This window comes from Gossypium arboreum, chromosome 13, assembly GCF_025698485.1.
Source record: "Gossypium arboreum isolate Shixiya-1 chromosome 13, ASM2569848v2, whole genome shotgun sequence".
Classification (NCBI taxonomy): domain Eukaryota; kingdom Viridiplantae; phylum Streptophyta; class Magnoliopsida; order Malvales; family Malvaceae; genus Gossypium; species Gossypium arboreum.
Genome location: NC_069082.1, coordinates 105,697,880 through 105,716,211, shown reverse-complemented (window position 1 = coordinate 105,716,211; position 18,332 = coordinate 105,697,880). Strand labels below are relative to the sequence as shown.

Below are 18,332 nucleotides of genomic sequence, written 5' to 3'. Positions count from 1 at the left end.
CTCGATGATGATAGCCAGTGTAAGACCATGTCTGGGACATGGTATCGGCAACTTAACCCATGTTTGAGGCTTATAGAAATCTGGTAGTATTCCGAAAGGCTCAACTTTAAAAGTTATGAAAGTGAGTTAGTAAGAAAGGTATAATAATGTTGCGAGCGGTACAGGTACCTATTTGGTATGCATGAGAATGATCACAAAATAGAAAATGTGACTAGAGTAGACTGTAATGTGTAAGTCAAGCTTATGCCTATCTTTGTGCTATGAGTATGATGACTGGAGGTGAAATTGTTGTTGTATATTTTTTTATATGCAACTTACTAAGCTTTATGCTTACTCTCTTTCTTTTCCCTTTTCTTTTAGTGCCGATTTATTTGCTTAAGGATCTCTTGAGGTCAGAGATATCGATCACACTATCAGCTGTAATACTTGGTATAGTTGGATTTATATTTTTTATTATGGCATGTATAGGGCTAGACCTTATTATTTTGTGTCTTTGAGAATTGGCCAAGTGTGTTGGTTTAGAATAGATTTCACTCTTTATATTAAGCCTTGAATGAGGGCTTTCATTTTGAGTCTATAAAAGATGCATCTTCATGGTTGAATGAATGTCTATTATGCTTGTTTTGGTGTTGGTTGGTATTTACATGAAAATAGGTACACTAGGGTGGCAAAGAGGCTTGGTAGATAGCCCCATATTGTCCACACGGGTAGACATATGGGCATGTGTCTAGGCCATGTGTGACACACGGTCAGCCCCATGGGCGTGTGAGAAGGACATGCGTCCCATGCACCTAGAAATTTTAAGTCAGAAGGCATGGTAAGGGTCACACGGGCAGAGACACGGCCGTGTGTCTCAGCCGTGTGGAGGGCACGGCCTAATACACGAGCGTGTACCATGGTCGTGTGATGCTGACGTCAGAAACAGAATACCTAGGTTTTTGCACATGGGCTACGCCACGGGTGTGTTGTGGCCGTGTGAAAGAACACGGGCAAAGGACGCGGGCGTGTGTCCAGGTCGTGTGAAGTCTACACTTGTTTTATGAAAATTGTAAAAAAAAAATGAAATTGACCACACGGGTGCAAGACATGGGCATGTCCCAAGCACACGGGCGTGTGCCCTATACCCACACGGGCGTGTGGATCCTTAAAGCACGAAATTTTCTAAGTTTTTCTTGAACCCCCGGTTTGGTCCAGAACCACCTCGAATGTATGTTTTGGGCTTCGTAAGCCCTATTAGGGGACAAATTGAATATGAAATGAAAAGTTTTAAAGTGATCAAAATTTTATGGCCTGAGTTCCTAAGATTGGTTGAGTTTAAGTTCGGTAGCACCTCAAACCCTATTCCGGCGTTGTGTATGGGCGAGGGGTGTTACAAGACCCATCGTAAGTTTCATCCTCCCTAGGTATTTAGGGAGTTTAATTCATAATGTAAAAGGAAAACATCTTAAATTTAGAAAAACAATAAGACATAAAAAAACCCAAATAAACTTCGAGAGAAATTTGAATGGAAATATTCAATCTTGAAGTGGATCTACTTCTGAGATGATTCCAACGGCTTCCTTAGAGTAATTTCTGCTTTTTTGCTTTGTATCCCCCTTTTAGGTCTTCTTCTAGTGTGTTTATATAGACTTTAGAATGCTTAGAAACCCTAAAAATTGGCTTTTTCTGCATGTTTGGGGAACAGGGAGCGATATCGACACCGGATGGCACATGGGCATGTGGCCTGTCCGTGTGGATCACATGGGCATGAGCCCAGCCCGTGTGGATCCTGAAAACTCTGATTTTGGCCCCTTTTTTGCTCTTTTTGCTCCCAAATGCTCTCCTAAGTATAGAAACATGAATTTAAGGGATTAGGAGCATCAAATTCATTAATTCTCATAATAAATCATCCAAAAATATGCCAAGCATGGAATTAAAATATGTTACATTTATGATTTATCAAATATCCCCGCACTTAAACATTTGCTTGTCCTCAAGCAAAATCCTCAACTCACAATTAAAATTAAACATTCTCAATTCATAATTCTCATCAATAATGTTTTATCATAATTCATAAATAATTACACGTTGATAATTCAACTAAAAGACTACTAAAGATTCAAACAATCCAAGTCAAACATTTTTTTAAAGTATGAAAACATAGGTATTTCCCCTTATCTAAGTAATTACCTTTAATTCAAAACTGACAAGAATTGACATCCTCACTAAAGATTCACTCAAATCACTCAAAGTATTTAAGGTTTAAAAATTAAGCACTCAAAAGTCAAACATGAAAAGTTATTACCATAGGCTTGCATGAAAATCAAATCTCCACCATTAGAAAATGAGATGATACACAAATCAAAAGGTCTTTACAGGGTACCTAACTAGAAAAATAAGCTAATGCTGAATAATTACATCAATCGAAATTATTAAAGAATAACACGAGCTTCTTCTCAGAATATGAAATTAACTACTTAAGCTCAAAAATATAGAACTAGTAATAATCAACATAAATGTATTTTTTTCACTTTTTTTTCATTTTTTTAGAACAATAGATAATAAGAGAAAATTTAACAACTGAAACAAAAGAGCATAGTTAAGTAACTAACCAAATCAAATCTCGACAAAAAGGGAGTCAATAAAATGGGAAACAATTCTCAATGAATCAAAAATGAGTTATGGATTAATATTAATGGGTAAATCAAGAAACGGTTTGTTAGGCTTAAAGGGGGTTCACTAAGGGTTAATTATTAAGGTAGGCTTATGGGATAAGTGGGTTAAAACCTAGGTGCCTTTATCATCTCAGTTTATCAAATCAAAGGTGTGGTCTCGACATGTATAATCGAAGCAAGTTTTAGAATAACCAATCAATATTGACACATTCATAACCAATAATAGAGTGAGTAAGAAAAGTGTATGCTCTAAAGGCTCAAAATCTCACAAAAATTATGGTTTTTGATTGTTAATCTTGCAAATCTCAAACTTTAAGGTAATACTTCAATTTAAGGAAACAACCTAAAATTTTTAATTCTGAAAATAGACTTATTATGCTTGATTCTCTAGTCTCTTAAAGTTTAAACAATTAATGCACAATTACCTATGAATTTAGTCTAAAACACATCAATGATAATCATAAATAAAAAAGAATTCATTCTAATAGTAATGTAAGAAAATTACTTAAACACAAGACATAATTCAGGGGTTTTCTAATAATTTTATAGATAACTTCCCCACACTTAAGATGTACATTATCTTTAATGTACAAACATATATAATCACAGTATAAACAGAATATCATAAGAGAGGAAGAAAACTGAAACTGCCCTGAATACTGAATGAAATGCTCAGAATAGTGAAAAACGAAATTGTAGTCAAATCTAATTGTAACTCATGATTTTGAGCAAACTAACAAGAAAATAAACACAAATAATAAAGAAAATTAAGAGGTTATAACTCGATTAGAAACAAGCATAAATATTTCAAAAGATAGTAATGAAAATAAGTTGAAGAAAATAAAATAAAAAATAAAACAACTAAAACAAAATTAAAAAGGAAGATAGAGAAATAATAATAAAAATAATAAAATAATAATAATAAACTCAATGATATCAATAAACTTAAATGTAATTGTAATGTCAATAGTAAAAATATACGAAAAAGAAAAAAATAAAAATAGCAAAATAAAAATAAAAATAAAAAATATATAAAATTACAATATATAAAAATTTAAAATATAAGTATAAGAATTAATTAATTTATTAATTAGTAAAATAAAATAAATAATATAACAATTAATAATAAATAAAATAAAATAAAATTGGGGTGATTAACTCAGTTTTCACATGGCCATGGACATGCACGTGTGTCCAAGCCGTGTGTGTTTTCTTTTGCTTCTCCTACACCCATGTGAGATCCCGCACACCCATGTGGTCAGGCCGTGTAACTCTCTAACTTTGAAAAAAATTAACTCCAAGTTTCACACGGCCTAGGACACGCCCGTGTGTCCAGGCCGTGCGGGTCACATTGCCATGTTGCCAGGCCATGTGTGTTTTCCTTCGCTTCTCCCACGCCCATGTGAGATTCCACATGCCCGTGTGGCCAGACCGTGTACTCCACACACCTGTGTGGCCAGGCCATGTGGGTCAAAAACACACTATTTTTTTTTAGATTTTGAAAATTAATTAATTTTAAAAAAATCATGAAATAATGTTAAGAAAATTAGTAGTGTTAACACTCGGGTTGCCTACCAAGAAGCACTTATTTAAAGTCTAAACTCAACTTACCTCGTATTTGCATGGTCACAGTGGATTACGGAGTCGAGACTCCTCTTTCTCGCTATCAATTCCTTTATTGAAATAATGTTTAAGTCGAGTACTATTTACCTTAAAAGTGCCAAAATGAGAATGAGTTACCTCGACTACACCGTACGGAAAGACATTGAGTATCATAAAAGGAGTTGCTCCATTTGTGTTGAGCTCTGTAATGATAATTTGAGGGTCATTTTTATCTAATAAGACTTGGTCCCCAACCTTGAATTGATTGGTTCTATCGTTACACTCGATATGGTTTTGCTTCTGTTCCTCCTTGCCATAAATCTGCCATTTGTGTAGTTCATCTATCTATAGCATTCGTCTTTCATGAATGGTTCCATTGTTAGTGTTTGAACTAGAACGTGGCTCATTTATGCTTCTCGAAAGTGTTTCCTGCAAAAGGGATTGGACCACATGATTAGTTTTATTAACCGGATTTAAAAAGTCATCTTCATTACTTGATATCTCTATCAAATCACGAGCCTGAAGAGTAATTGTTTCATCATTTGTACGAAGTGTGAGTTCACTTGTACCAACATTAATAATATTCCTGGTAGCCACTAAAAAGGGTCGCCTTAAGATTAAAGGGATGTCACCATCCTCTTCCATGTCTAAAACAACAAAGTCTACTGGGAATATGAATTTATCAATTTTTACTAGTACATCTTCAATGATACCCCTAGGGAATCTAATAGTTTTATCCGCTACTTGTTAGTTTATTCTGCAAAATGGCCGAACAAACTGCATTCAACTCCACGTGCGATGAATTATCTAACTTCCGTTTGTTCGCCAGAAGTTTTTTTAAAAATTTTACTGAGTTGGGCATCTGCAAAAGAGCTTCAATCAATTGTAAGTTAATATGCAACTTTTTCAAAAGGTTAAGAAATTTACCGAATTATTCATTTGTTCGGTCTTTTTTTGTTGCATTAGGGTATGGCACGCGAGGTGTATATTCTCTGCTCACAGGTTTTTGTTTATTCAGGCTTACTTCCACCTCATCTCTACTTACCACGCCTTCTTGCCTTGGTTCTGGTTTGGAATCAACTAACCCTTCTTCATCTCGAACAGTAATTGCATGGAGTTACTCTTTTGGGTTAGTCTTGGTGTTGCTAGGCAAGCTACCTTGTGGTCTTTCTAAGATCAGCTTAGCAATATTTGATTCTCAAGCCCTTGAATCGACGCTTGCTAATTTTTAAGCGCTGTTTCGGTGTTTTGGCAACATGTTTCTAGCATCAAGATGAATTTTATTAGCATCTCTTCAAGGTTCGACTTATTTTTCCTGCTGGTAAGGTGGTTGAAACTTGGAGGGGGTTGTGGTCTTTGATTGCCTTGAACACCCCAAGAGAAATTGGGATGGTTCTTCCAATCTGCGTTGTAAGTATTACTATAGGGGTTATTCTGAAGTCTATAATTGTTTCCCATAAAGTTGACTTGTTCGTTCGTAGTGCTAGGGTCGTAGGCTAGGCATTCTGTATTATTTATTCCTCCTCCGCTTGTGTTACACTGCATCACCAGATATACCTGCGTAGAAACACATAAACCATCAATCTTTTTATTTAAGAGCTCTACCTGGTTTGATAACATGGTGACCGTGTCAAGGTTAAAAACATCGGCTGCTTTATTAGGCTTTGTCCTCATGACTTGCCACTGATAGTTATTCAGTGAATCTCTTCAATAAATTCATAAGCCTCCTCAGTTGTTTTGTTATTCAAAGTACCACCGGCGACTACATCGATTAACTGTCTAGTTGAGGGGTTCAAACCATTGTAAAAAGTTTGAACCTGTAGCCATAAAGGTAACCCATGGTGAGGGCACCTTCTCAATAAGTCCTTATACCTCTCCCATGCATCATATAAGGTCTCTAAGTCCATTTGCACAAAGGAAGAGATATCATTCCTCAACTTTTCTGTCTTAGCCAGTGGAAAATACTTTAGTAAAAACTTTTAAGTCATTTGTTCCCAAGTAGTGATGGAACCTCGTGGTAACGAGTTCAACCATTATTTAGCTTTATTCCTCAGTGAGAAGGGAGATAACCGAAGGCGAATAGCTTCATCAAAAACACCATTTAACTTGAAAGTATCACAGAACTCTAATAAATTGGCCAAATGAGTATTTGGGTCTTCATCCTGTAAACCATCAAACTGAACAAACTATTGAATCATTTGAATAGTGTTTGGTTTCAGTTCAAAATTATTTGCAGCAATAGCAGGTCTAACAATACTCGATTTGGCCCCAGTGAGAGTGGGCTTAGCATAATCGTACATAGTACGAAGAGTAGGATTCTAATTTACAGGATTCGCGGCAACCATAGGAGGTAGCGGATTATTCCAATTGTCAGCCATCTCCTTGGTAATATTGGTACCGTCCTCGTGCTCTTTCTCTATGTACTGCAGACTCCGCCTTATTTCTCTACGATTTCTGCGAGCTGTGCTTTTAATTTCACTATCAAAAAGTAGAGGTCCTGACGAGTTTCTTCTAGTCATAAACTACAAGAACCTGCCAGAAGCAAACAAAAGAAAAATTAGTACTTAAAATAAAAATAAAACAAAAATAAAATGCAATAAAAATAAAAATGGCGAAATTAATAAAAATCAAGCATTCCTAATATCTTAGTCCCCGGCAACGATGCCAAAAACTTGATGATCGTTTTATGATTCACTAAACTAGACTACGATCACGAAAAAGGTAAGCGCAACTATGGAATGGTAGTATAGCTATTGTGAGCCCAAGATATCGTATCCACAATGACTAAAAGTACTAGTATTAACTAACTTTCTATTATTTAGCTTAAAATATAAGGGATTTGTCTTAATCTAAATTTAACTAAACTAATTAAATAATGTACGCGACAGAGAGCGAATTGGGAAAAATATTTGAAGAAAACTTATAAAGAAGACAATACCAAGAAAGAATCCACCTAGACTTCACTTAGTATTTTGGCTCTGAATCAAACAATTTATTCACTTGTCTTGATCCGTAAAAATCCTTAAATTATGTTAATATCTCTTTTGAGACTAATTAAAATCTCCGGGTTGATTAATTGAAATCTCTTTCTAATTAAAAAACATATTGTCGTATTAGCCTAATCTATGGATTCTCTTATTAGATTTGACTCTAATCCGACAGATTTATGTCACCCTATTTCTGGGGTTGCATGCAACTCCGCTTAGTTATGGTAGATCTACTCTTAAACAGGGACTTTTTCTCCACTGAATAAGCACATCAAACTTGGAATAGTGTCCTGAAAATATTACGGTAAGAATTAATAACACATAATTAAGAACAAGAACAAGTATTTATCATGTAATTCAGATAATTAAATAATAAGATACATCGTAGGTTTAATCCTCCCTAGGTATTTTGGGAGTTTAGTTCACAATGTAAAAGGAAAACATATTAAATTTAGAAAAACAACAAGACATAAAAAAACCAAAATAAACTTCGAGAGAAATTTGAATGAAAATCTTCAATATTGAAGTGGATCTACTTCCGAGATGATTCCAATAGCTTCCTTAGAGTAATTTCTTCTTTCTGCTCTACATCCCCCTTTTAGGTCTTCTTCTAGTGTGTTTATATAGACGTTAGAATGCTCAGAAACCCCAAAATTTGGCTTTTTCTGCATGTTTGGGAAACAGGGAGCGATATCGACATGGGATGGCACATGGGCGTGTGGCTTGCCCTTGTGGATCACATGGGTTTGTGCCCAGCACGTTGGATCCTGAAAACTCTGATTTTGGTCCCTTTATCGCTCCTTTTGATCTTAAATGCTCTCCTAAGTATAGAAACATGAATTTAAGGGATTATGAGGATTAAATTCACTAATTCTCATCATAAATCATCCAAAAATATGCCAAGCATGGAATTAAACTATGTTACATTTATGGTTTATCATTGAATTCGATGGTGGTTTTGGATATAATGTTGATGATGGATTTGGGTCTAATTATGGTTTTTGGGCTAATAGTGCTAGTGGTTTTAGGTTTACAAATGTTAGGCCATGAGTTCATTTTGGGCCTAGGTATACAACTGCCCCTTTTATTCCACATGGTACTGCTTCTGCTGGATTTGGGTTTGCCACTAATAGGCAGCATGCTTATGGGCCATATTCTGGTCAACCCATGCGTGCCAGGCAGTCTAATCAAAATCAGGATATTAAAAGCACATGTCATCTTCATGGGCCGAATGGTAATAATTTTTCGAATAGGTCTACTTCTATAGAAAATAATTGTGTGGAGTTTGCTACTCATCTTGAAAATAGACGTGAGATTCGACCTTTCGATAATGGTTGTTATCGTTCGTCTGGACCGTCTGTTCCATGGCGAACAAATTCACAAGCCCGTGTTTACACTGGGTCCAATCCGTGCATTGGGCTCCCCCGTATACGTAACTTTCATGCATCTGATTTTTCCAAGTCTACTAGATCAAATGTTCGTGCTAGTCAGTCTGGTTCCAACCTTGATGGCATTGATTTTTATATTCCTATGCCCGTCAAAACTATGCCATGGTATCCAGATTCCGGGGCCACACATCATGTGTGTCACGATGCCTCTGCATTGAATGATTCTACGCCTTATTTAGGTAATTCTTCTCTCTTAGTGGGTAATGGGGCTCCCATTAAAATCTTGGCTGTTGGAAATTCCATATTTTCTACACACAGTAAGTTACTTCATTTATCTAATGTTTTGTGTGTTCCGACTATAAGGAAGAATTTACTGTCTGTATCCCAGTTTGCCACTAAAAATAATGTATTTTTTGAATTTCACCCAACCTATTATGTTATTATGGACATCTAGACTCAAGAGATTCTACTGAAGGGCCACATTCATGATGGGCTATATCACTTCTCTCCGCCGGTTGCAAGTATTCCATTTGGTGTGACTCTTTCTACAGCTAATGTTGGACTTCAGCCTCAAGTTGCTAGTTGTGGTAGTTTTACTTTGTGCACAAATGTCTTGGCCATCCTTCTACTTCTGTTGTTAAATCTGTCTTAGATAAATGTAAAATTGCTTTTAGTAAAGTTTGTTTGGATAATGTTTGTATTGCTTGCCAAAAAGGGATGTCACAAAAACTACCCTTTCCAACATCTACCACTGAATATACTGATGTTTTTGCTTTGGTGGTTTCTGATCTATGGGGACTTGCGTCAGTTGCTTGTGGACGCCATTGGTATTATGTCTTGTTTATTGACATGTGCACTCGTTTTACCTAGATTTATCTTATTCGTCAAAAATCTCAAGTAGTGGAATGCTTTGCTTAGTTCCAACAGTTAATCAAAACTCAGTTTGAGAAAAGTATCAAACAATTTTAGAGTGATTGGGGAGGAGAGTGTCGCAGCTTCACATCAAGGGATAATACATAGGCTGTCATGTCCTCATACATCTTAAAAGAATGGAGTGGCTGAACGCAAACATCGACATATTGTTGACATGTGTGTTACAGTTTTGGCTCAAGCAAACCTTCCCATGGATTATTGGGGCTATGCTTTTTGTTGTGCTGTTCACTTAATCAATCGTCTTCCTACCCTAGTTCTGAATAGACAATCTCCATACAAGGTTCTACATGGTCAAGATCCCACATGTGATCATCTATATGTGTTTGGGTGTTTTTTTTTCTGTATCTACGTTTCTTTCTACATCACAAGTTGAATTTTCGTTCTCAACCTTGTACATTCCTAGGATATAGTTCTCAGAATAAAGGGTATCATTGTCTCACACCAGATGGTAAGGTTGTTATTTTGCATCATGTTGTATTTGATGAACACCGGTTTCTATTCCATTCGCCTACTATAGAATGTACCACATCGTCATCTAATCCATCTCTATCACCAACATATGTTCCTATTATTCAACTTGTCTGTTCTCAACCCTCGGAGATTTCCTCTGCTCAACCTCCTGTGATCTCATCTCCTGATATGTGTCCCTCATAGTCTCTTCTTAAAGAACCTCTGGTTGGTTTGGAATCCATACGTGAACTCTATTCTGTCCCTTCAATACCTGATAATGAAAAGCCAGTTTCAGACTGTTCTGTAACTCCTATCATTCTGACAGCTCTTTTGCCTCTCACAAATACTCTTCCAATGGTTACCTAGTCTAAAGCTGGTGTGTTTAAACCCAAGGCTCTAACTATTGAAATTACTGAGCCTCACATTATTGAGGAAGCCATGTCTACCACTGAATAGCATGCTGCTGCTCAGGCTGAATATGATGCCCTTATGCATAACTCCACCTAGGAGCTTGTTCCATTAGTAAATAATTGCAAAGTGATCGGGTGTAAATAGCTTTTTAAAGTCAAGAAAAATCTTAATGGCACGATTGCTCGTCAAAAGGCTCGATTAGTAGCTAAAGGATGTGCTCAGGTACTTGTAACACCCCGAATATTAGGGCTAGAAGTTTTTGGGTTTTGTGGTTAGGGTCTGTGAGAAGGTTACGCTATTGTGTTTAGTACCACGTTTAAGTGGAAAAATGGTTCTGCTGGTCTAGTGGTTGAGTGAGTACTACTTTACCTCAAGGTTTTTGGGTTAGAGTCTTGGGAGCGCATTTTTTTTGGAGAGCCTTTTATTTTGTTTTGTTTAGTTAATAATTATAGTTATTTATTTTTAATTTTAATTTTTATTCTCTAATTTTCTTGGTTCTAGACATTATTCTTTCTTCTCTTCTGACTTTTTTTTTCTCTTTTACTTCTAAAGGTTTTTTTTTATTTTCTTCTTTTTCAAAAACGGGTTGCTGGTAGATTTTGGAGAATCGTTTCCTTGTCGACAAGTCAGAGTCTAAACGTCTTAGATTGCAAAACAGATATGGGATTTGAACCTTAACTATTTTGTTTTACGATTTTTTTTTTTTGGCTTTTCTAGTATGTGTTATAACTCCTTGATTTAGGAGTTTTGTTGTTGGAAAGTATAGGGAATATTGCGTATTCCGATATACTTTTGATATTAAAAAGGTTGGAGACTATTTTGACAGCTTAAATGAGGTTTTTGACCTAATCTTAAGGAGTTTCACGACTGCTTGAGCGGCCACACAGTAGTGTGCTTGAGCACACGGCCGTATGGAGTTAGGAATTAGGGTTTCTGGGCTGATTTGGGTGCCAGATGGCCTGGCCACACGATCGTGTGGCCTATTTGAGGAGTTTTGCTAATTTTCATACGGTCGTGTCCTTTGGGCACACGGGCATGTGTGATTGAGAATTAAGGATTGAGTGACTTGGTGCCACACGGCTTGGCCACACAGTCATGTGGCTAATTTAGGGATTTAGGGATCCCACAAGGGCGTGTGTTTTGGTCACGCGATCGTTTTTAGTGGGCACATGGGCGTGTGAGACCTTCAAACGGCCGTATCAACCCTATACTCAAATTTAGTGCAAATAGACATAGAGTTACATGGCTTGTTCCCACGACCATATCCTTGATCCACAAAGGCGTGTGCCTTAGTCACACTGTCGTGTGCGTCTCTTCGTACGAGCTTTTGACCTGTCACATGGCCTGGGCAATTCCCACACTGCCAGAGCACACAACCGTGTGGTCCTAAGACACCAAATTTTAGTTTGTGTGCATGTTTGATTTGAAAATATGTCTGTGTTTTTCGACCCTTGGCTAAGCCTTAGTAAGGGCATTCAAGTTTTCGTATCTGTGGCCATGTACTCTACTTATGTGGTTGCGACTGTTAAGCGAAATGTTTGGTTCTGAATTTGGACTGTTAGGTGTGCGTGCTTATTTGTCTCTGTCTAACTATCTGTTGATGTGGTATTATTTCTGTGAGATTCAATGCATTCATGCACTTGCAAAAAGTGTTTTGGGTGGGGTTGCAAAGAGAAGAGAGTCTGATCTGGTCTGGCAGTTTTACTGCAACTTATTCGTATAGTAATTTATCGCACTGTACCCCATGTGCGTCAGCCTTGCTGCGCATTATTATCTGATCTGGCAATATAACTGCAACTTGACTATACAACGAATTACCACATTACACTGTACGACACATACGCCAGCTCTGTTGCTATTTATTATCTGAGTAGCTTAGTCCATATATATGGTGTGTAGGGTTGGATGAGCCTTTCGAGGTCCTAATTGGTGTGATTAGCTGGATGAGCTTTAACAGCTCTTTTGGGGTGTGATCGGGGGATGGAGAGGTGTGTTGGCTGGATGGGTGAGTTTCCATTTTCTGACTGCATTTCTTTCGTATATGTCTATGAGATTTGTCTGTAATATCAATTGTCTGTAATCTGTATGTCTGTACATCTTTCATGTCGAGTTTTCTGTATGAATTTGGTGTGCTTTGGTTGATACGTTTGGTTCAGATGTTAATTCCAAGTTTACTATCTGACTTTGTGTGAGCTTGAAATTCTGTTACGTTTCTGATTTGAATACTATAATTCTGTCTCTTGTTTTGTTACAAACTCACAGCGAGCTCGAGTAGCTCACCCCCTCTTAGTGTTTCTTTTTCAGGTACACTCTCGTTTTCTACAGCTGGACTAGGCAGGTCGGAGGTTTCATAGTCAACTCGTTTTTCTTTAACTGGTTAATAAAGAACCTCTTTTAATCTGAGTTTTATGTAAACGGTTTTGGATTGTAATTACTGTTTTAAATACTGTGGCACAAATTTTGATTTAAGTTTTAGTCATTTTTATTCCGCTTATATATACTACCTTATCTATATTTTTATTGAATGGAATTTAAGTGTTTAAATTATTCGATTTGTTGGGTTAACTTATTTTGCACAAATTACCTACGATCACTTCGGTGATCAACGTGACATCTAGGATTCGGTCTAAACTCCTAGGCCGAGTTCCGGGTGTTACAATACACGGGTGTGACTTCAATGAGACATTTAGTCCGGTAATAAAACCTACTACTATTTGAATCATTCTATCTATTGTTGTTTCAAAAGGTTGGCAACTTCGTCAGTTAGATGTGAATAATGCCTTTTTGAATAGAGATCTAACTGAAGTGTTCATATAGCAACCTCCAAGGTATGTTCAGTATGGTTCTAATGGTAAACCTTTGGTCTGTCATCTAAAGAAGGCATTGTATGGTCTACGACAAGCTTTGCGTGCTTGGTTTGATAGATTAAAGAGCTTTCTTCTTTCTGTTGGTTTTTTTCTATCCAAGTCTGATGCATCTTTGTTTATTAAAGTCACACCTAACTACACACTCTATGTTATTGTGTATGTGGATGATATTATCATTACTGGAAGTATGTCTACATGTATAGATAGCTTTGTTCAACGACTGCATGAGAAGTTCTCACTTAAAGATATGGGTGATCTTTATTATTTTCTAGGGATTGAAGTTACATGATCTAAAGACGAGTATCTTCATCTATGCCAATAGAAACACATTCGTGATTTGTTAGACAAGAGTTCTATGACTCATGCAAAGAGTGTTCATACTCCTATGATTAGTTCGTCTCCTCTATCCAAGGATGACAGGGATCGTCTCAGTGACCCTATTGAATACAGAAGTCTTACAGGTGCTTTACAATATGTTGTTCTTACTCGACCTGATATTGCATATGCGGTAAATCAAATATATCAGTTCGTGCATGCGCCTACTACTGTTCATCTAATTGCTTTAAAACGAATTTTGTGACATCTATGTGGTACTCATGATTATGGGGTTGTTTTCCGTCCTTCTACTTGGCTTTCGTTAGTTGGTTATACAGATGCTAACTGAGGACTGGATTTTGATAATCGTCGATCTACAACTAGTTACTGTGTATATTATGGTCACACACCAGTCTCGTGGTGTTCCAAGAAGCAACAAGTCATTTCACGATCCACCGCAGAAGCTGAATATCGAAGTCTTGCTGCCACTACTAATGATATTTCTTGGTTGGCCTAGTTACCAAAAGAGTTACAATTTCACGTTAGCGATCCACCCAACATTTGGTATGATAACTCCAGTGCAGTTGCAGTAGCTGCCAACCCTGTCTTACATTCCAAATTCAAACATGTGGAGCTTGATTAGTTCTTTGTCTGTGATAAAATTGCTCATGGGTCTATTCTCATTGGTGAAGCACCTGTGAATGATCAAGTTACTAATATCCTTACCAAGCCACTTTCTGTTTAATCTTTTGCTCGGTTTAGAAGTTGTATTCGGGTTTTGCCTATCGGGAAGATGAGTGAATGTTATAAGTCTGTTAATATAAGTTGTTAAGTTTGTTATTCTAAATATGTTAGCAGCAGTTATGAGCTCACAATGTCCTTTATATACCAGAGTTGTACAAGTTCAAGGATACATAAATAATACAGAAATTCCTTTCAAATTCAATATAGTTTTGAGTATTACTTAGCTTATTTCTAGGAGATCTTTACAGAAGATAATATCTATAAACATGATTGACTTGTTGGTCATTTATTCCAATGGAGATGCTGACTTGAATTATTGAGTGAAAAAGTGTCAGAAATGCACATGTTACACTTAGGAACCGTTTCGAGCTATTTTTGTCATTGTTTAGTGTTTGTTAATGATTGGAAGAGAACAATATTTAAATAAAGATGAGGCTGTAACTAGTGAAATTTAGAGTTAGGCAGGATTATTATTATTATTATTATTATTATTATTATTATAATTATAGTGAATTGTTTCTTTAATCAACACCTTGTAAATATGAATTAAATTTGAATTACGTTAACAATTTTATTCAACAGACTCTACATTTGTTCTTACTATTGTTATGCCTATTACAATTATTATTCATAATTTATAAATAATAAAATGTATCTAAATACTTAATTTTGTCCGGATTTATGATTGTGAATTTATCAGACTTTAAAATTGTTAGATAAGAGCTACAAAATGATTTCGAGTCAAAATTGATTTTTATTTTAAAGTCAAGTAAAATTAGCTTGGAAATTAAAATCAAATTTAAACTTTGAGACAAAGACTAAATCGAATTGATTTTACAAGATTGGTGCTTGAATTGGATTTTGCAATGATATACATTCATCCATATGTAAAATCATGGTGTAATTATAAAAGGAAAAATAAACTTGATTTGAGTTTTTCACAATTATATACCATAGAAAATGAAAAGAATATTTTGATTCTTTTTTTGGTAAAATAATCAAAGGATTATATAAAAGTGTTCATAAAGAAAATGTCAATAGTAATTTCTTCTTTCAGGACTTTTTTAATCTTTATAGGGGCCCTCAAACATCTGTAAAACTTCATCATTCGAGAGAACTATTTTCACTACAGCATCGCCAATCCTGTTAGTCTTTCTAGGAACATATTTCAAGGATCACTTTTATTCATTATCTAGTATATGTTGAATCCTTCTTATAAGAGTGCATTTTGGTCCTTCAATCTTGCTATCACTAATAGATACAACAGTCTTTAATTTATCCGATTGGATGGCGACCTCATCGTATCCTTGTTTCTGAAATAGAAGTAAGCCATCCAAAATGCCCCTAGAGCTTAGCAGCAGCGACCGAACATTTCCCCAAGAAACAATTATAGCTCAAGATCCAATCCTCCTTACCATCACACATTACTCCACTTACAGCAGAGAAACTAGAACCAGAGTGAACAACACCATTGGTAATAATGTAAAAGCACATACATGATTTCGGGTCTTTAGAAGCCTGGTGTGTATGAATCACTAAAACTTCATTTTGAATAGATATAAATTGTTTCGCCCAATTTCGCCAAATTGTAAGAAACCTTGATGATTATTTAATACAATATTCTTTGATTGATCCACATTTATGTTCCGTTATAAATACACCATTACATATATAACCTCTCTTCTTTCTTTCTTTCTTTCTTTTTTTTTTTACTTTTTAAAAATCACATATAACCATTTTTAAAAATTGAAACAAAGACTCGATAGATTTTGTGTATTCAACCGATTTTTTTATATATTTATTTTGGCTGTATTTATTTCAATTTTATTATTTTCTATTTTAATTTCATTTTATAATACAAATACTAATATATCACCTCCTTAAAAATTATTAAGATCAATTATGCTATTATTTATATTAAAATGAAAAAACTTTCCCTTTTTTTTAAGTAAAGTGGAAACGGACATATCAAATGAATTTGGAAGCTAAAACCCCATGTCAATGCTTCATTCTTTAGTCTGACAGCCTTTCTTTGACTCCAATCGTTATAAATAAATACCACTTGTCGAAACTATTTTTTTTATTTTGAAAAACAGGAATCGACTTTTTAAAATAAATTGTGGAGTGGCCACCAATCCTTTTTGTATAGGTGAGATTGGATCACCAAATAAAATATTTTATTCCATTTAAATCAATTTTGGCCTACGTAAGTTTGAGAAAACGGGTTCGGGAGTCGGTTACTTTTGAGGAAGGATTAGCACCCTTACTACGCCCAAAATTGGTACCAAATTGATTAAGTATTGTCCTTATATCTAAGTTTTAAAGCTATTTTTGAAATATGGTTCCTTTTGAAGCATTTGAATGGCTCAAACTGGTCGTCAAAATTCTCTTATTTCAGAGGAATACAGCATCACATCCAACACGATAGGACACGATTTTTTATACCCTAGAGAACACGATAAATTTTGACTTCCAAAAGTTTATATGTTGAAAATTACAAAAGGATGCCCAATTATTTAGTCTAACGAAAAACCGAAACCCAGCATAGTAGGGCACGATTCCTCAAATCTCTAAACATCGAACATTGCATTGTTTTAGAGTTTAGAGAACATGAGTGAAATTCTAAAGAAATATTCGATTATTTGAACAAACGGGAAATTGCAACCCAGCACGATAGGGCACGATTTCCCGAATTTCCAAACATCGAACATTGCCTTCGTTTTAAGGAATTTTCAAAGTACGGATGAAATTTCAAAGGAATATTTGATCATTTGGACAAATAGCAAATCGAAACCCAGCACCGTTGGGCACGATTCCTCGAGTTCCCAAACATCAACTATTACCTTTGTTTTAGTGAATCTACAAATAAACGATTGTAGAACTAGCTCAAAGCGTATTAATTTTACTTGAACTAAGATGAAACAATTAATTAATTATTTTTTTTAAAAAAAAGGTTGAAAATTATAATGCAACATTTATAGACTAAAGGAAAAATAAAAACATGGGGTAATGTACACTCATAAAATACAATGCCAATTAACAAATTAATAATTAACAAATTAACAAAACCAATAATTAAGTATGACTAATCTAAGACAAATGTAATCGAACTTCTAAACATGGATGGAGAACAACAATACAACAAATATACATAAAATAATTTAAAACAATTGACCCATGAGATACTAAACAACATAAAATTAATATGATACAAAATAATTTCTAAAGAATGATGCATTGATGAGCAAACAACACATGTTAGAATTTAAGATAATTTATAGAAACGAAGAATATATAAATAATTTTAAAATAGATACTACAAAACGAAGACGTCTGAATCAAATGATATGCAAAATAATCTAAAAAATACATTTATTTACGGTTGACAATATGTACAAATAAAGATAAATTCAAATAATGTATGAAATATAAAAAGGCATGCGATCGTACATAACTAAGTATAATTTTAAGAAATAAGTTATACATATAATAGATTTAAAACATATATAAATAATTTAAAACAACTATATGAAAAAGTAACATGGAATTAAATATGAATCTAGGATTAAATATATGTACTAATTTATGTAAAAACATTAAAACGAAATGCTATATAAAATATTAAAATAATATGATATAAAAAGAATTTTAAAATGGTAATTTTATATAAAAAAAGTGGAGTTATTAAAGTATTTCAACACCTATAAAAATATTATGAATTTTAAAATAATAAGTATTTTAAATGGAAAGCTCAATTAAAATAATATATATGTATAGTTATATAAAATATTTAAATGAAATATTATACAAAATGTTAGAATAATATAACATGAAGATTTTAAAACAATGATTTTTTTAACAAAGTAAGATTAATAAAGTAATCTCAACACATAAAAAATTTAAATGAATCCTTTTAAAATAAACATTGTATAGATAATAAACTTAATTAAAATAAATTTAAGATAAAAGGGATAATCTGTA

The 18,332-nt window shown here is 34.7% G+C and overlaps 1 non-coding gene across 1 annotated transcript; it reads left to right on the top strand.

Moving 5' to 3' along the window:
* Nucleotides 1-6,089: 6,089 nt before the first annotated feature.
* On the top strand, nucleotides 6,090-6,196 carry LOC128287311 (small nucleolar RNA R71). The gene has a single exon (XR_008278010.1). It is a non-coding gene; the product is annotated as a small nucleolar RNA R71 (small nucleolar RNA).
* Nucleotides 6,197-18,332: the final 12,136 nt, after the last annotated feature.